This window comes from Marmota flaviventris, unplaced genomic scaffold, assembly GCF_047511675.1.
Source record: "Marmota flaviventris isolate mMarFla1 unplaced genomic scaffold, mMarFla1.hap1 Scaffold_146, whole genome shotgun sequence".
Classification (NCBI taxonomy): domain Eukaryota; kingdom Metazoa; phylum Chordata; class Mammalia; order Rodentia; family Sciuridae; genus Marmota; species Marmota flaviventris.
Window position 1 is genome coordinate 149,517 of NW_027288030.1, and position 14,880 is coordinate 164,396.

Genomic DNA, 14,880 nt, shown 5'->3' on the forward strand with positions numbered 1-14,880 from the left:
TCTGGGAAGGCGGCCGCCCAGGGCTCGGGACCGGGACCCGCAGCAGAGTCCTGCCGGTCCCACCCTCGATCCCAGTCGTGGCGCTACAGGGTTGGCGCCGCTCCTGGTCAGGTCACTTTCGGCGACGACCTTCAAATCGGACCCGCAGCCCACCTCCACGGCACAACTTCCGGGCTCGTCCACCTGGGACCCAGGCGCCACTGTGGGTCAAAGTTCGCGCCATCGGATAGGCCCCGCCCCCCACGCCTCCGCCGCCACGACTCGTCGCGCTTCCGCTTCCGCCTCTGCCTGCTGGGGGCGGTTCCCTGGGCTCGCCCCTCCAGCCGGGCTGTCAGCCCAGTGGGTGACCTCGAGTGGGACAGGTTCTGACTTCCTCACCTGGACACAGTCTCCGTAGGTGGGAGGCCTGCGGCTGCCACATCATGGCCATGGGACCTGTGGACGCCCCCCACCCCGCCATGCCCGGTTTCCCATATGAAGCAGCCCATCAGTCAGGGGGATGAGACTACTGTACAGGCGGACAGGGGCCCTGGGAAGGGCCTGCCAGGTCCCCTTGCTGTGAGGGGACCGCCTCCGAGGGCCTGCTGGACAGCCAGCTGCAGCAAGGACTTTCCTGGCCTTACGTTGTGAGCTCACCCCCAGCCTCAGGTCGGGAAGTGGGACCTTCCTTCAAGCAGGCACGGCTCTCTGGGTAGCACTGCCCAGTGGTGGCCCCGTGCAGACAGGGATGTGGTAGAAAACAGACTCTCCCAGGGTGTTGGGACTAAGCACCTAAGAGAAACTACACCAAAAGAAAGCCTCGCTTCCCAGGCTCCCCATGAGGTTGGCCTTGGAGTCCCTGGAGCTGCTGCAGTGCCCTGATGGGCCCCCCAGTTCCCCAAGCAGCCTTCCTGCTGAAGTGCTGAAGAGTTTGCTGTCACCCTGACCTTCCATTAGTGTTCCCCATACAATCCCATAACTAAGGTAACCTGGAAAGATAACTGAGTTCCCTGTAGTTTGAAGTGGCCAAAGGATGCAAAGAGCAGCACACGGTATGGATCAAATAGATAGTAGCCGATTCTATTAGGTAAAGAAAATGTCAACTTAAAGAGAATGACTACTGGAGACATTAGGGTGCCCTCTCTCATCCACTCTTCCTCTTCTACAGTAGCACCCCTAGTGTTTGGCTGCAGTTGGTTCAAAGGTAACAGATGCCATAAGGTGTACAGTCAGTGAGGTTGGGGACTTCTGTTTAGTTAAAGATAACATTTCTTTCATTTGATGTGATTAAACAAACACAGAAGCTCGGATTGCTGCTGTCAGAATTTGCCACTACAGTAGAAGGCAGCCTGAGAACAAATTGCTAAGAGGAAAAAGGAAGGACCAAGACCACCACAGAGGAGTCCAGGTCCACTGATGATCAGTGAGTCAAATTCATTTTGGTAAGTGAGTCAGTTAGCATTGGGATTTGCTGTTTCATGTAATAGTGTAAATAACTGGGAAAGAACAGTTTTACACTTTGAAAAAAAATGATCTCTTAACAGTGAGACTAAGAAGATGCTTATAAAGCTGCACATTGTACACCTTCCCTATAGAACTAGGAAAAAAAAATCTCAATTATTTACAAAATTAACTCCTAAAAGCCACCAAAAATTTTTAATATTTTTATAACAGAAAGTACTATAAAAGAAGAGTGGATAAATGTTTTGGCAGACTGTATTCAAAGCCTAAGATGGAAAGTGAAATTTCTCCTATCTTATCTCTACCTGTAAGTTGCCCTTCATTTAGCAAGAAACCCGTGGACACTTAATTGAATCTATTAAGTAATTCATGTAGAAAAATATCAAAGGACCAGAACTGAAGGGCACTAGTGATTTCTTTCCAGGTTTTGAGAAATGTTAGAACTGAAACTTCAGAGATGTGTTTTTTCTATTAATAAAAAGGATGTTCTGTCATTTTTCTCTTCCAGTGTGGTATCTGGGTATTGTTTTTATGTCATGTCTCTTCAGGTTTCTTTATTTGGAACATTTCTTCAGTCTTTCTTGGTCTTTTATATAATTAATATCAAAAGTTTAGTCCTCCCTTTTTTTTTCAATTGTCCTACAGTAAAATGGACATTCCTTTTGGCTTATAGTTCTTTGGGTTTCAATATACATTGAGACTCATGAAACCAGCACCACAATATGGTTACAGAAAAAGTTCTGTTAGCCCTCAAATTCCTCCATTACTACTCTGCTATAGCCACACACCTGTCCCATGCCTAATCTTAGCATGCATGATCTCTTCTTCATCACTATAGTTTGGAACTCTTGGGAACCTCATATAAATGGACACAGACTTCTTCTCTTACACCTCCCTCACCCTGCCTTATTGTGTATTAGTATCCAAATATCAATTTGAGACTGGATTTTTTTCCTTGACATAATGCCTTTAAGATCCATCCAAACTGTTGCCTTTATCAATAATTTTTTTTCTTATTGCTGAGTAGTTAGTATTTATTGTATGGATTATCACAATTGGTTCATTCAACAATAGTAAGACTTTTGGGTTTGTTTCTAGTTTGGGGTGATTATGAAGAGATCCGGCTAAGCATTCATGTACAAGTTTTTGTGTGAAGATAAGTTCTGAATTCTGTAGGATAAATAGCTAAGGGTAAGATTTGCTGGATTCTACGGTGGGTATATGTTTGACTGTTGAAGAAACTGCCAAACTGTTCATCCTTGTCATTACCCATGATGCAACTGGGAGGAGATGATCTCTTCCTGGGGAGAGTTGCATTTAATTAACCACTGCCTGAGTAGGATGTACAGACTAGGAGATGAAGGAGGCAATCAACAGCCTATTTGAGTTTATTTTTTAAAAAATATTTGTTCTTTTTAGATATACATGATAGTAGAATGTATTTTGACATGTTACACGTACATGGAATATAACTTATAAGTTGGATCCAATTCTTATGGTTGAACATGATGTGGAGGTACACTGGTCATGTATTCACATTTGAACATAGGAAAATTATGTCTAATTCCTTCTACTATCTTTCGTATACCCATTCACCCTTCCTTCTCTTCATTCCCCTCTGTTTAATCCAATGAACTTCTTTTCTTACATCTCCCCCACCCCACCTTATTGTGTGTTAGCATCCAAATATCACAAAGAGCATTCTGTCTTTGGTTTTTGGGATTGGCTTATTTTGCTCAGCATGATAGTCTCCAGTTTCATCCATTTTTGGGCAAAGGCCATAATTTTATTCTTCTGTATGGCTGATTAGTATTCCATTGTTTATATATACCACACTTTCTTTATCCATTCATCTGTTGAAGGGTACCTAGGTTGGTTCCATAACTTAGCTACTGTGAATTGAGCTGTTATAAACACTGATGTGGCTGTAATATGTTTAAGTCCTTTGGATATACACTAAGGAGTGAGATAATTGGGTCAAATAGTGATTCAATTCCAAGTTTTCTGGAGAATCTCCATACTACTTTCCATAGTGATTGCACCAATTTGTGGTCCACCAGCAATGGATCAGTAAACCTTTTTCCCCATATCCTTTCCAATATTTATTGTTACTTGTATTCTTGATAGTGGATATTCTGACTGGAGTGAGATGGAATCTCAGTATCATTTTCATTGTTATTTCTCTAATTGCTAGAGTGTTGAATATTTATTTCTTCTTCTGCAGAGTGTCTGCTCAGTTCCTTTGCCCATTTATTTTTATTTTTTTGTGTGTGTTAAGATTTTTGAGTTCTTTATATATCCTGGAGATTAGTGCTCTGTCTGAGGTGCAGGTGGCTCCATGTTCTTGATTGTTTCCTTTGGTGTGCAGAAGCTTTTTAGTTTGATACCATCCAACTTATTGATTCTTGATTTTACTTCTTGTGCTTTAGGAGTCCTGCTGAGGAAGTTGGTTCCTAGGCTCCTAGGAGCATTGGGTCTATGTTTTCTTCTAGTAGGCACAGTGTCTGGTCTAATACCTAAGTCCTTGATCCACTTTAAGTTGAGTTTTGTTCAGGGGTCTCACCTTCATTCTGCTGCATATTGATTTCCAGTTTTCCCAGCATCACTTGTTGAAGAGGCTATCTTTTCTCCAATGTTTGCTTATGGTGCCTTTGTCTAGTATGAGATAACTGTATTTATGTGTGTTTGTCTGTGTTTAATTTTGTTCCATTGGTCTTAATGTGTGTTTTTTTGTGCCAATACCATGTCATTTTTATTATGATAGCTCTGTGGTATAATTTAAGATCTGGTATTGTGATGCCTCCTGCTTCACTTTTCTCACAAAGTATTGCTTTAGCTATTCTGGGACTCCTTTTTTCCAAAATGAAAGTAATGGCTACCTTTTCTATTTCTATGAAGAACATAATTGGAATCTTTGTAGGAATTGCATTAAATCTGTATAACACTTTTGGTAGTTTGGCCATTTTGACAATATTGATTATGCCTATCCAAGAACATGGGAGATCTTTTCATCTTCTAAGGTCCTCTTTAATTTCTTTCTTTAGTTTTCTGTAGTTTTAATTATAGAGGTCTTTCACCTTATTTGTTAGACTCCCAAGTATTTCATTTTTTTGAGGCTGTTGTGAATGGCATAGATTTCCTACTTTTTCTGTCAGCCAATTAATCATTGGTGTGTAAGAATTCAATTGGTTTATGGGTGTTAAATTTATATCCTGCTTCTTGGACCTCCTGGATGGACAGGAGGACTATTCTCCCATAGGTTGCATTCCAGATTGGAGAACATGTATCAAACAGAAAGAAGAGTGTAAGGCTTCCCTGCAGGAAGGGAGAGCTGGACACACCATGGATCTGGGACTGATGCTGGTTCTTTGTCTAGAGACCTGCCCTGTCACAGCCTGTACAGCCAGTGAGACTTGGCTGGGGTGGACTGTATTGTGGAGACAGGAAATTAAACAGGAGCTATGGGAAACAGAGTCCAGGCTTCTGCCTGCCCACAGTGCCATGCCTTTCAGCCTGGGCACCCAGATTGACCTAGAGGATTTTCATAAGTCTCCAGCTGCTGTTGCCTTTTGTGCAGCTACACATGAGTGGCTTGAACCTGGAGCACTGTGCTCACTACCTGCAGGCCCAGCTTGAGGATGTGAAGTGCAGCAGGAAGAGGAGGACTGGGGTGGGTATACAAGGGTAAGGAGGGTACACAAGTGTAAATGAAAAAGGTCATGTTTTGGTCCCACTGGATGGAGTCTATAAGTCTAATGTTGCACTGGGAATAATGATAAGCCTTTTACCACTCAGGCAATGTTGTTGGTCTGAGAAGAGATCCTGTGTGGGCTTTGGGGCTAAAAACTTCTGGGCAGATAGAGTATTGACTGTTTTAGCAAAGCTCAGGGCAAGGCAGTCATGTTGGAATCATTTCTCCTCTAGCTGCAGCCTCAGTTCCAGAACAAGCTCTTAAAGCACCTGCAGAGCTACAGCCTTCTCCAGGAGGTGCTCTGGTGCCCAGTCAAGTGGCAGCACCAGCATCAGATCCAGAGCTTGTGTTCAACCCAGTATGTGTTTGGAAGCAAGAGGCAGTTCTAGAGCTGGCTTTAGTGTCAGCTTTGGAGTTCCAGGCAGCTCTTGCTCCACTGCTGAATTTAGCTCTGTCCCCAACTCTAGAGCTGAAGTCCATCCCATTACCAGTTCTGTCAGTAGAGCCTTGCCAGCCTTGACTTGTGCCACAGAGAAAGGGCTGAGAAAGGGAATGTGTTAACATTCCCTCCAGATCTGAGGGCAGAGAGCTTCCTGCTAATGGATGAAATGTCTTTGCATGCCTGGGCTTGGTGGTTGAACTTCCTTCTGGTGTCTGCTGCCTAGATCTGCTGTTTCCTGCTGTAGAGCCCATGTTCCTGTCTCAACTCCATTTCACCACTGCAGTGAGTGATGCTGACTTCTGGGTGGTGATGAGTTCCAAAAGGAAAAGATATGTCTATGAGCTCTGAACAGGGCAGAGTGGGAAGTTAGAACAGCATCATGGGCAGTAAAATGATCGTGCTCTGTATGTCAGTGAGGCAGGTGTGCATTTGTACAACATAGAGGAAGAAGCAGGCAGAGGCAGGCAAGGCAACCAGAGTAGAGGCAGTATTTTGAGGGATAAAGGAGCTTAGAAGCAGGCCCTGTGCAAAAGTAAGGTTTCCTATTTGGTGGTAGACTGAGGGGACAATGTTGTCTCTGATTGCATCCTTGGCTAGTCTAAAGAGCCAAGATAACTCAAAGTCTGGGTATAGTTTCCAGAAGCCCCATAGAGAGTGCTGTGAACCTGAAGTTTTGGGGATTCTGCTGATGTTGCCATCTCCACAGTTCTTGAAGTCGAATTCAGAGTCCTCGGCAATGACGTCCAGCTCCACTGCATCTTTGAGCAACACCTCTTCAGAATTGTCCAGGCCTTTTCCCATGGCCACCAAAAGCAACAGTGTCCAGTATTGCAGGTATCTCCACTAGCAGTACCTCACTGCCCATCTACAACAAGCAGCTGGGAGACAGCTGCATGGTTTACATCAACCTAGAAGAGCAGATTATGATGGAATACGAGATAATCCTGGTGAGCCTGACAGCAGGGGTTTCTCACAGGTGACCACACTGGAAAAGGCAGAAAACATATCCAACACCATGGACTAGTCCTGCCATCTTGAATTGGAGCTTCTGGAAGGTTAGGAGGGAATAAAGAAGGGAGAGGTCTGTGTTTAGGACTTGACCTGAGAGGAGGGAGAGCACCCGTATGCCCAGCTCCAGCTGTGAGTGGGCCTGCATGCTGTGGGGTTTGCCAGCCACAAGTGTAAGAGCACATGCTGGAGACAGATGAGGTCAGAGAAATATCTAGGGTGCAGGCTGCACTGTATGGGCCACAGACACCTACGAGCCATTCAGGAAGCCAGGAGTGTGAGTCTGCATATCCCTTGAATGGGTAGCTGAGAAAGTCTCTTTGTAGAATTTATATGGATGTGGAGTATACACCCTAATATTTCAGGTGTCCAGATGCAGAGGAGACATGTTCAGTTCTCCCCCTGCTGGTTCAGGTATCCCATTACACCCCAGCCACCACTGAGCCTCTAGTCTCTCATCTGCATGGTCTTGTTCCTCAGTTTGTTTTTTGCCCTGGCTGTAAGGACCAAAGCCTGCAACATTTCTGCCTGTGCCAAGTAAAGAATCAGCCTGCATCCTAGAGTAGAACTGGCATATAGTGGGTCACTGGTCTATTACTCTGATCTCAGTGGGAGTAGGAGGTATCTGTGCACAGACTCTTGAGTCCTTTTACCTTGAGTGAAAAGTGCCTCCAGACAGGTCAATGGCAATTACAGGCAGACTATTGTATGAGGATTGGGGTAGTAGCCCATGGGAAGAACCAATATGATTACAGGGAGCCCAGCCTTAGGTGGCAGGATAACAAGAGGTGCCTTTGTGTTCACAGCTGAGGTGTCTCCTGAATGTCCCTGACCACTGTTGTCTGGGCATAACCTCCAGGCCACATACCCTGATGACCTGTTTTTCATGCTGATCCAGGTGACCTTCCAGGATAGGGTTCCTGCTGATATGCAGGATTTGGACCAACACTGCTTAAAAAGGAATATTTGGAAAATTTGAGCTCCCATAAATCATCTCAGAGCATCAGAATAAGTGGGACAACGAGATGGTGGGGAGAAATGATCAACCAGCAGGCTCCAGACAATTTGCATCCCAAAAAAAGAAAGAAAGAGTGCCTTGGCCTAGAAAAAACAGCCAGAGTGTGTGGTGGGTCTTGTGCACAAAGGAAACTGCACTGAAGTGGGCCTAAAATATGCAGGTGCTCTGTGCTGTCCCAGGGGCTGCTGGACCTCCCTAACATGTGTCCTCCCCTGCATCAGTCACTCATTGCAAAGCTGACATCTATAATGGTCAAAGAAGAAAGCCTCCTTCAAGCAGCAGCATGCACCATGGTCACTGATAAAGATGATCTCTGACTAAGAAGGGAAAAAATGGGCTACAAATGGAATCACACTGATGTGAAAAAAGAGGGGGATGAGGAGGGGAAGGAGGCAAACAAGAGAAAGGAATACAAAAAGCACAAGAGTAGGTTTAATTATAACTGGAATAAGAATACAAATCAGAGGGATAATGATGAGGAGGAAGAGGAAGACATGAAAACATTTCTGTTCCTGAGGGCATACCCCTGCTCAGGTCATCCTCCATCCATGCCCAACATACTTCCAATTTTTATCACCTTCTAGGAGTGTATTCATCTATAAATGGATTAATCCACTGATTAGGTCAAGGTACTCACCATCAAACAATTTCCTGAAAGCACTTGTTTCAATATTCCTGCATGGTGAAGAAAGGTTCAGCACATGGGCCACTGGGGGCAAATTCTGACACAAACACTAGCAGTAGTTCTTTGGCAGGTCCAACCTGAACTGAGTCATTCTGGTGTTCAAGGGGCGTTTTCTTTGAAAGGTGTTAGTTCTTGTGCGCAGTCTTTCCTCAAGGAAGACCCATGGAGGAAGTCTTTGATAGTACTATAGCTGGATTGGAGGGCTCTACGGGCTGTGGATGGCCTGACATGGCAGAGGCTCTCAGATGTTGAGTGTGTCCTGTGGTGTACTACTTGAATGTCAACTACCACCTTTCTGCCACTCCCTCCCCACAATGGGATCCCTGACAATGGAAACATCGTATGTGCCATAAACTCTCCAGTCAACCATTACTTCATCCTGGGAAAATGATCCACCAGCAAGTGGCCAAGATCAAGGAAGGAGGGTAAACACTGATCTTATTGGCTCTTTTTTTCTGGTACTACTGTACATCCACAAAAGGAGGGAAGAAACCTCAGATTCCTATATGTTCTAGAAGCCCTATAGAGCAAACTGACAGGCTGGGGTGGCTTACAGTTTCTGGGTTTGCTGATGTTGCCATCCCCCACAGTTCTTGAAGTATCCTCTGCAATTACAGACAGCATCACCACAGCCTGGAGGAGAACCTTTTCTCCAAAAGGAGGACACAGGTTTATGGACAATAAATGCTTCATGAAGCCTAGTGTCCTAGGAGTCACTACTAGCAGATCCTCAAGGCCCTCTAAAACAAGCATTTGGGAGACAGATTCTTGGTTCATATTAGCTTAGAAGAGCAAAGCAGAAAAAACTGTAAGAGTGTTCTGATAAGACCAGTAGAAGGGATGTCTCCTTATGCTTAACCCAGGGCAGGGAGCAAACACATATCAAATGCCATGGACTATCCATGCCCTTTAGAATTGGAGCTCCTGAATGGTCAGGAAGCATAGATGGAAACAAGGAAGAGAGAGGTCAGTGTTAAGGGATAGACCTGAGAGGAGGGAGAGCACCAGTATGTCTACCCCCATGTCTGGGGGAGTCTGTGTTTGGTGGTAGCAGGCAGGCCAGAAGTCCAGGGGCAGGTATTGGTGGGAGATGAGAATAGGAAAGGACCTAGGCCCATCTACTGTATTGGATGGAGAATGCAGGTGCACATGGAGGACATTGGTATGAGGTTCTTTGTGTCCCTTGAATAAGGAACTGGGAGGGTCTCTGCAGAATTTATATGGATATGGTGTAAACTAAACCTCTAGGATCCCATTTTTAATGATCACCCTTGCTGAATGAGGTGCTCCAATACACCCCAGTCAGCACTGAGCCTCAGGAGGCCAGGTGCTCTCATGGCTATCATTGAGCACTCACACACACGATCTTGTCCTTGAGTCTGTTTTTGTCCTGGGAATCAGGATCAAAGCCTCTAGGGCTTCTGCCTGGGCTACACACAAATGCAGCCTGCATCTCAGAGTAGACTAGGGATATATAGGAGGACACGGTCTATTCCTCCCATCTTGGTGGGAGAAGAGTGTGTCTGTACATAGGCTGTGTGGTCCTTTTATTCTGAGTGGAATGTGACTCTACACAAACAAGGCAATGGAAGCTACAAGCACAGTGTTGTATGAGAATTGGGCTCGCAGCCCATCAGAAGACCCCACGAGATTACCAGGAGACCACCCTCAGGCACTAGAGTGATGACATGGTATCCTTTTATTTAGAGCTGAGGTGACTCAAATGACCTGACCACTGTCCTTCAGGTAGCCACTGTCCTTCGGGTAGGCCCATTTCCTGAAGGCCTGTATCCTATGTTGATCCAGGACCTGCCATGATAGGGCTTCTGTAATCATATGCAGGACTCTGGACCAACACTTGCTAAAGGAGGAGAATTCAGAAGACCATGAGTAAGTGGGACAATAGGATGGCAGGGAGCAATGGTCTGGAAGTGGACTCAGGACAAATTGTAGTTCAAAATAGTAGTATCTGACCTAGAAGAACACTCAAACAGGGTGTGGTGGGCGTTGTGCACAGGAAAACCTGCACTGAGGCTGGAAAAACGGTTTACAGGTTCTATTATCTTCCCCAGTGGCTAATGCAACCCCCACCATGTGTTTTTCCCTGGACCTGAACAGGCATTCCATGCTGGTATCAGTGAGGAGTAAGGAGGAAAGCTTCCTCTCAGGGTCAGGATGGCTCCATAGCTCACTGATAGGAATGGTTTTAGAGGAAGATGGGAACACAGGGACTAAGGATGAAATTGATACTTTTCTGGCCTGAAGCACAATATTTAAAGCATTGTGTATGACATTAAAACCACAGCCTGTGTGGAGTATTGTCAGTGTTCCAGCAAGCAAAACCAGGAATAAATTTTTAAAAAGTACAGGCTGGGCAACAGCCTGAATAGTCTATCTTTGGACAAATTCCCAAGTCCTCTGTGCCAGAGTCTGCTTCCCAATAAGTGATCAGAATAGTGAGATCATTATCCCTAACTAAAGTAATCTGAGGGATTTCTAAGCATGTATACCACAGAGCTGATCTATAAATAATACCATTGCTGTTTTCTTTTTTGAGAGTAAAACATCCATAGCAGCCATGATCCCAACCTGTCTGCACTGAAACACTCCACCCCTAGGAATTCTAGGGTAACTTATCTCATATATTAATCTACTAAGTTTGTTAGGTTAGTAGAGTCTTACAGAAGAGGAAGGCTGAAGCCTTGGTAGGCTAAGGAAATCATAGCAGAGATACACACATCCAGCCCAGCATTGACTGAGAACAGGCTGTAGGCCAGAGGAAGGCTGCAGGAAACAGGTGTTCAGAGGAAGGACTAGCTGAGTGTCTGAAACCCACTGGGGGTTGTGGCATCCCTGGGCCATAGCAAAATGCTGAAGTAAAGCAGTTACTCCCCTGGTCTTTGGAACCATTGTTCTCAGTAGGGTAGCATTTGTGATGTGGCATCCATTCTAGGAAGCCTGGACCCATGGAGGCAGGCACCACCAATGGCAGGAGCATGGCTAAATGTGGTATGTGTATTGGTTAGCCTTTTCTCACTGTGACAATACTTGAGGAAAATAACTTAGAAAAGAAATCATGTATTTTGGCTCTGGGTCTCATTGCTCTCCATTTGATTATGCACTGAGTCTGTCTATAATGACATAAGTGTATGGCAGTGGAAAGTTACTCAGCCTCTTGCCAATCAGGGCATAGATTAGGAGAGAGAGAATGAGGGTGATAGAGGGAGGGAAAGAAAGATAGGAGGATGAGGAATACTACTAGGAGAATGAAGATTAAGGGGAGCCAACTGGGAAAATATACACCTACCAAAGGCCCTCTTCTGTGCAGGTCTTTCTTCAACCATGCCCAAACTAGCTGCAGTTCATACCACCTCCCAGTATTGTATTCATCTTGAATGAGTATTTCATGATAACATCAGAGCACTCACCATCGAATGCTTCCCCCAAAACTGACCTATGATCATTGCTGAATTGGGGACCAGTCACTCAACATTTGAGCCTTTTGCAGGAGATTCTGGATGCAAACCCTTGCAGTGTCCTATGGCAGATACAAGAGGAACTGAAATGTTCTGCCAAAGCAACAGATATTATGTCTGTTGAAGTCATTTTTTCCTCAGGAAGAACTATTGAGGACATCTTTGTAGGTATTGGAGCTGAATTGGTGAACTCGCAGGTCTGTGGATCATGCCTTTCCTGACAGAGGCTCTCAGATGTTGGGAGTGTCCTGTGGTGCATCTGTTGAAAGCCACCTAATACCTGTATTCTCCTCTCTCCCCAGAGCTGAAGATTCCCCATGACGCAAATATCTTTTATTCCCTGAATCCTTGAGTCAAGTATGACTTTGTACTGAGGAAGAAGATCTTCCCAAGTAAGAAGAACAATGAGTGGATCCATCCCAAACCTCCCCCTCATGATGCAACAGAGGCTCAAAATCACCACAGGAACCTTAAAAGAACATTTTGCAGCTCTCCGACTGGGTAGTACTGAAGCATCACATGATCGTTGGCATTTATTTCTTTAAATATGTGCTCCAAAATTTTGCAGTTACCCATCTATAATTTGCCAGTAGATCCTTGTTATTTATACCACTTAGTAAGACATTTATTATTATAGCAAAACTTTATTGTTTAGTTTTAGCATTTAAAATATAAATGTTTTCCTTTGTAATCTGTAATAATTTTAGCAGCAATTTCTAGAGGAAACAAACAAAAAGGAAGAAATGTTTCATTTGATCAACTAGAAATTTTATTAGGGTTATGGCAGATTATATATCTGAGTAAATTTTCCAGTGGGAGTAATTAAATACTGGATTTCATGGAACACATACACAAACCCATCCACCTACACCCCATGCACTTAGATTGAATGATTGAATAGATTCAATGTCTATGCTGAAATGTTTGGGAGAAGGGTTTCAAATTCTCAGATTTTGAAATGTTTTCAATTACATAAGTTACCTTGGGAATGAAACTCAATTCTAAACAAGAAATGCATGAGTACTTTACACACACCTTTACACATATCCTGAAGTTAGTATTATATGCAATATATTTAGTGCACCTGTATTCTGACTGTGACCATACTTGGAGGTCAGATGTGTAATTTTCTACTTGTAGCATCACAATGCGTCTCCAATGTTTTGATTTTGGAATATTGCAGATTTTTATTTTTTTAGATAAGGAATGATATATACCATACATATGTCTTTTTTATTTATACATGTAATGATAATGAATGTCATGCATTTAGGAATCTGTAGACTGTAGAAAATGAATAAATGCCTACTGTTGCCTGGACTTGTCTGCAGAATCCTATAGAGTCTGAGCATCTAAAAACCTAGTCATGGAAGGATTTTTATGGCATGGAACAAATTTAAAGGGGTATTAAAGAATAGAACTATTTTTTTTTTCTGACTCATGGAGCAGGACTCACAGTTGTTCAAGATTTTATGGGTTACTAATCTTTGATAATTCTGTTATTTGTTAATATATTTAATGCAGTTAATTGTAGTTGAAAACTACCCATTTGAAATATATTAATTAGCATTGTTTCTGTAAATATAAACTGACTGTAAATATAAACCATTTTTGATAACTACAAGGAAGACAAGATTTTCAAATTTTCAAACTTGAAATTGGGCATTGTCCTTGAAACTGTTAGTCCCTGAGTTTGAATGAAGGAGTTAGAAAATTTTCAATTTTCCACAGTATATAAAAAATTACACACTTAAAATAATGTATATTTGCTTAAACTATCTACAAATTGGAATTTTGTAAGCAGTCATTCAATTTTTTTAATTGATAGACTACATGTTTATGAAAACTAGTAAGTGTTTTCATGGGATAAAATAGTATCAGTTAATTTATAATGTCTATATTCTTGTTTGATATCTTGCTCCATTTCAGTGTTACCAAGCTTAAATTCAAAATATCAATGAAACAAACACACTGTCTATAGAACAAACCCTGTTAAAGATTTCTTTAATATTTCTTATTTGTGATATGTTCTCTTATTTTAATCACCATTAAAGAATAATTAGTTATGCATTTTTACCATTATGTAATAAAAATTAAATGCACAATACCAGGAAAATGTGTTTACAAATTAAGCATTTGCATATATCAGTATAGTTAGCATAATGAAAAGACAGGTCTTTTCTAAATGGCTTCATTTTCATTAGCAGGCATTATTAGTGTGTATAGAAGTATTATATGCATATTTGTCCATCTTCATCTTTATGCTTTAAAAGTTCATGATATTAAGACATTTGTAGCATAATAAATAATGTACAACTTAGTCTTGTATTTACTCCTTTTCAATTCTTAGTCTTCCAATGAATGTATCATAATAATTTTTAGGTTTCTAATAACAAAATATCATAGTCATTAATTGGTTGGACATTATTTCTCAATAGAGCAAATCTTGTTTCTATAATAAGAATTTGGCCAAAAAAAATGAATTCAAAATTTATTTCAATATATTATTCTTCTGACACATAGCAAAAAATTTCTTAAGAAATGAAAATGGTTATTAACTACAAGTTATAATAATTTTGTATTTTCAGAATATTACTCTCTGAAAAAAGCATATACAAGAAGTATAAAGTGAGATGGAAGGCACGGCGATCGGCACAGGTGGAAGGTGGAGCCGCGTGGTGCTTGGTGCAGAACACAGAGGCTTTGCTTGCGGGTCACCAGACCTAGCTCTGGACAAAGCACAAGGTCACCCCAGTATCCCCCACCTCATCAAATACCCTATGCGGGAAACAGACGGAATCCATCTTGGAAAACCTTACTCCCCATCTATCGGTGAGCGTGGCTACCAGCCTGGTTCTGTGGCTGATCAGGTACCTGGTTTCCAACTCCCCAACCCCAGCTGTGATAACTCAAAATTTTTCCCACAAGCTTTTTTTTTTGGTGGGGGGGGGGCGGTGCGTAACTATCAATATGTAACAGCAACTGTACAGGCACTTGGTTTCCAACTCAGAGACTAAGAGTAAGGAGGCTCCAGGTAGAAGCTCAAGCCATCTCACACTGGCTACCTCCACCATCCTGAACGCAGAGACTCAAGCCAGGAATAGACAACTCCACCTACTG

General features: G+C 42.8%; 1 long non-coding RNA gene across 1 annotated transcript; it reads left to right on the forward strand.

The window, feature by feature from the left end:
* The first annotated feature begins 306 nt into the window (after positions 1–306).
* Positions 307–14,646, forward strand: LOC139703976 (uncharacterized). Its single transcript, XR_011706052.1, has 4 exons — positions 307–397; positions 1,281–1,421; positions 12,063–12,152; positions 14,349–14,646. It is a non-coding gene; the product is annotated as an uncharacterized lncRNA (long non-coding RNA).
* Positions 14,647–14,880: the final 234 nt, after the last annotated feature.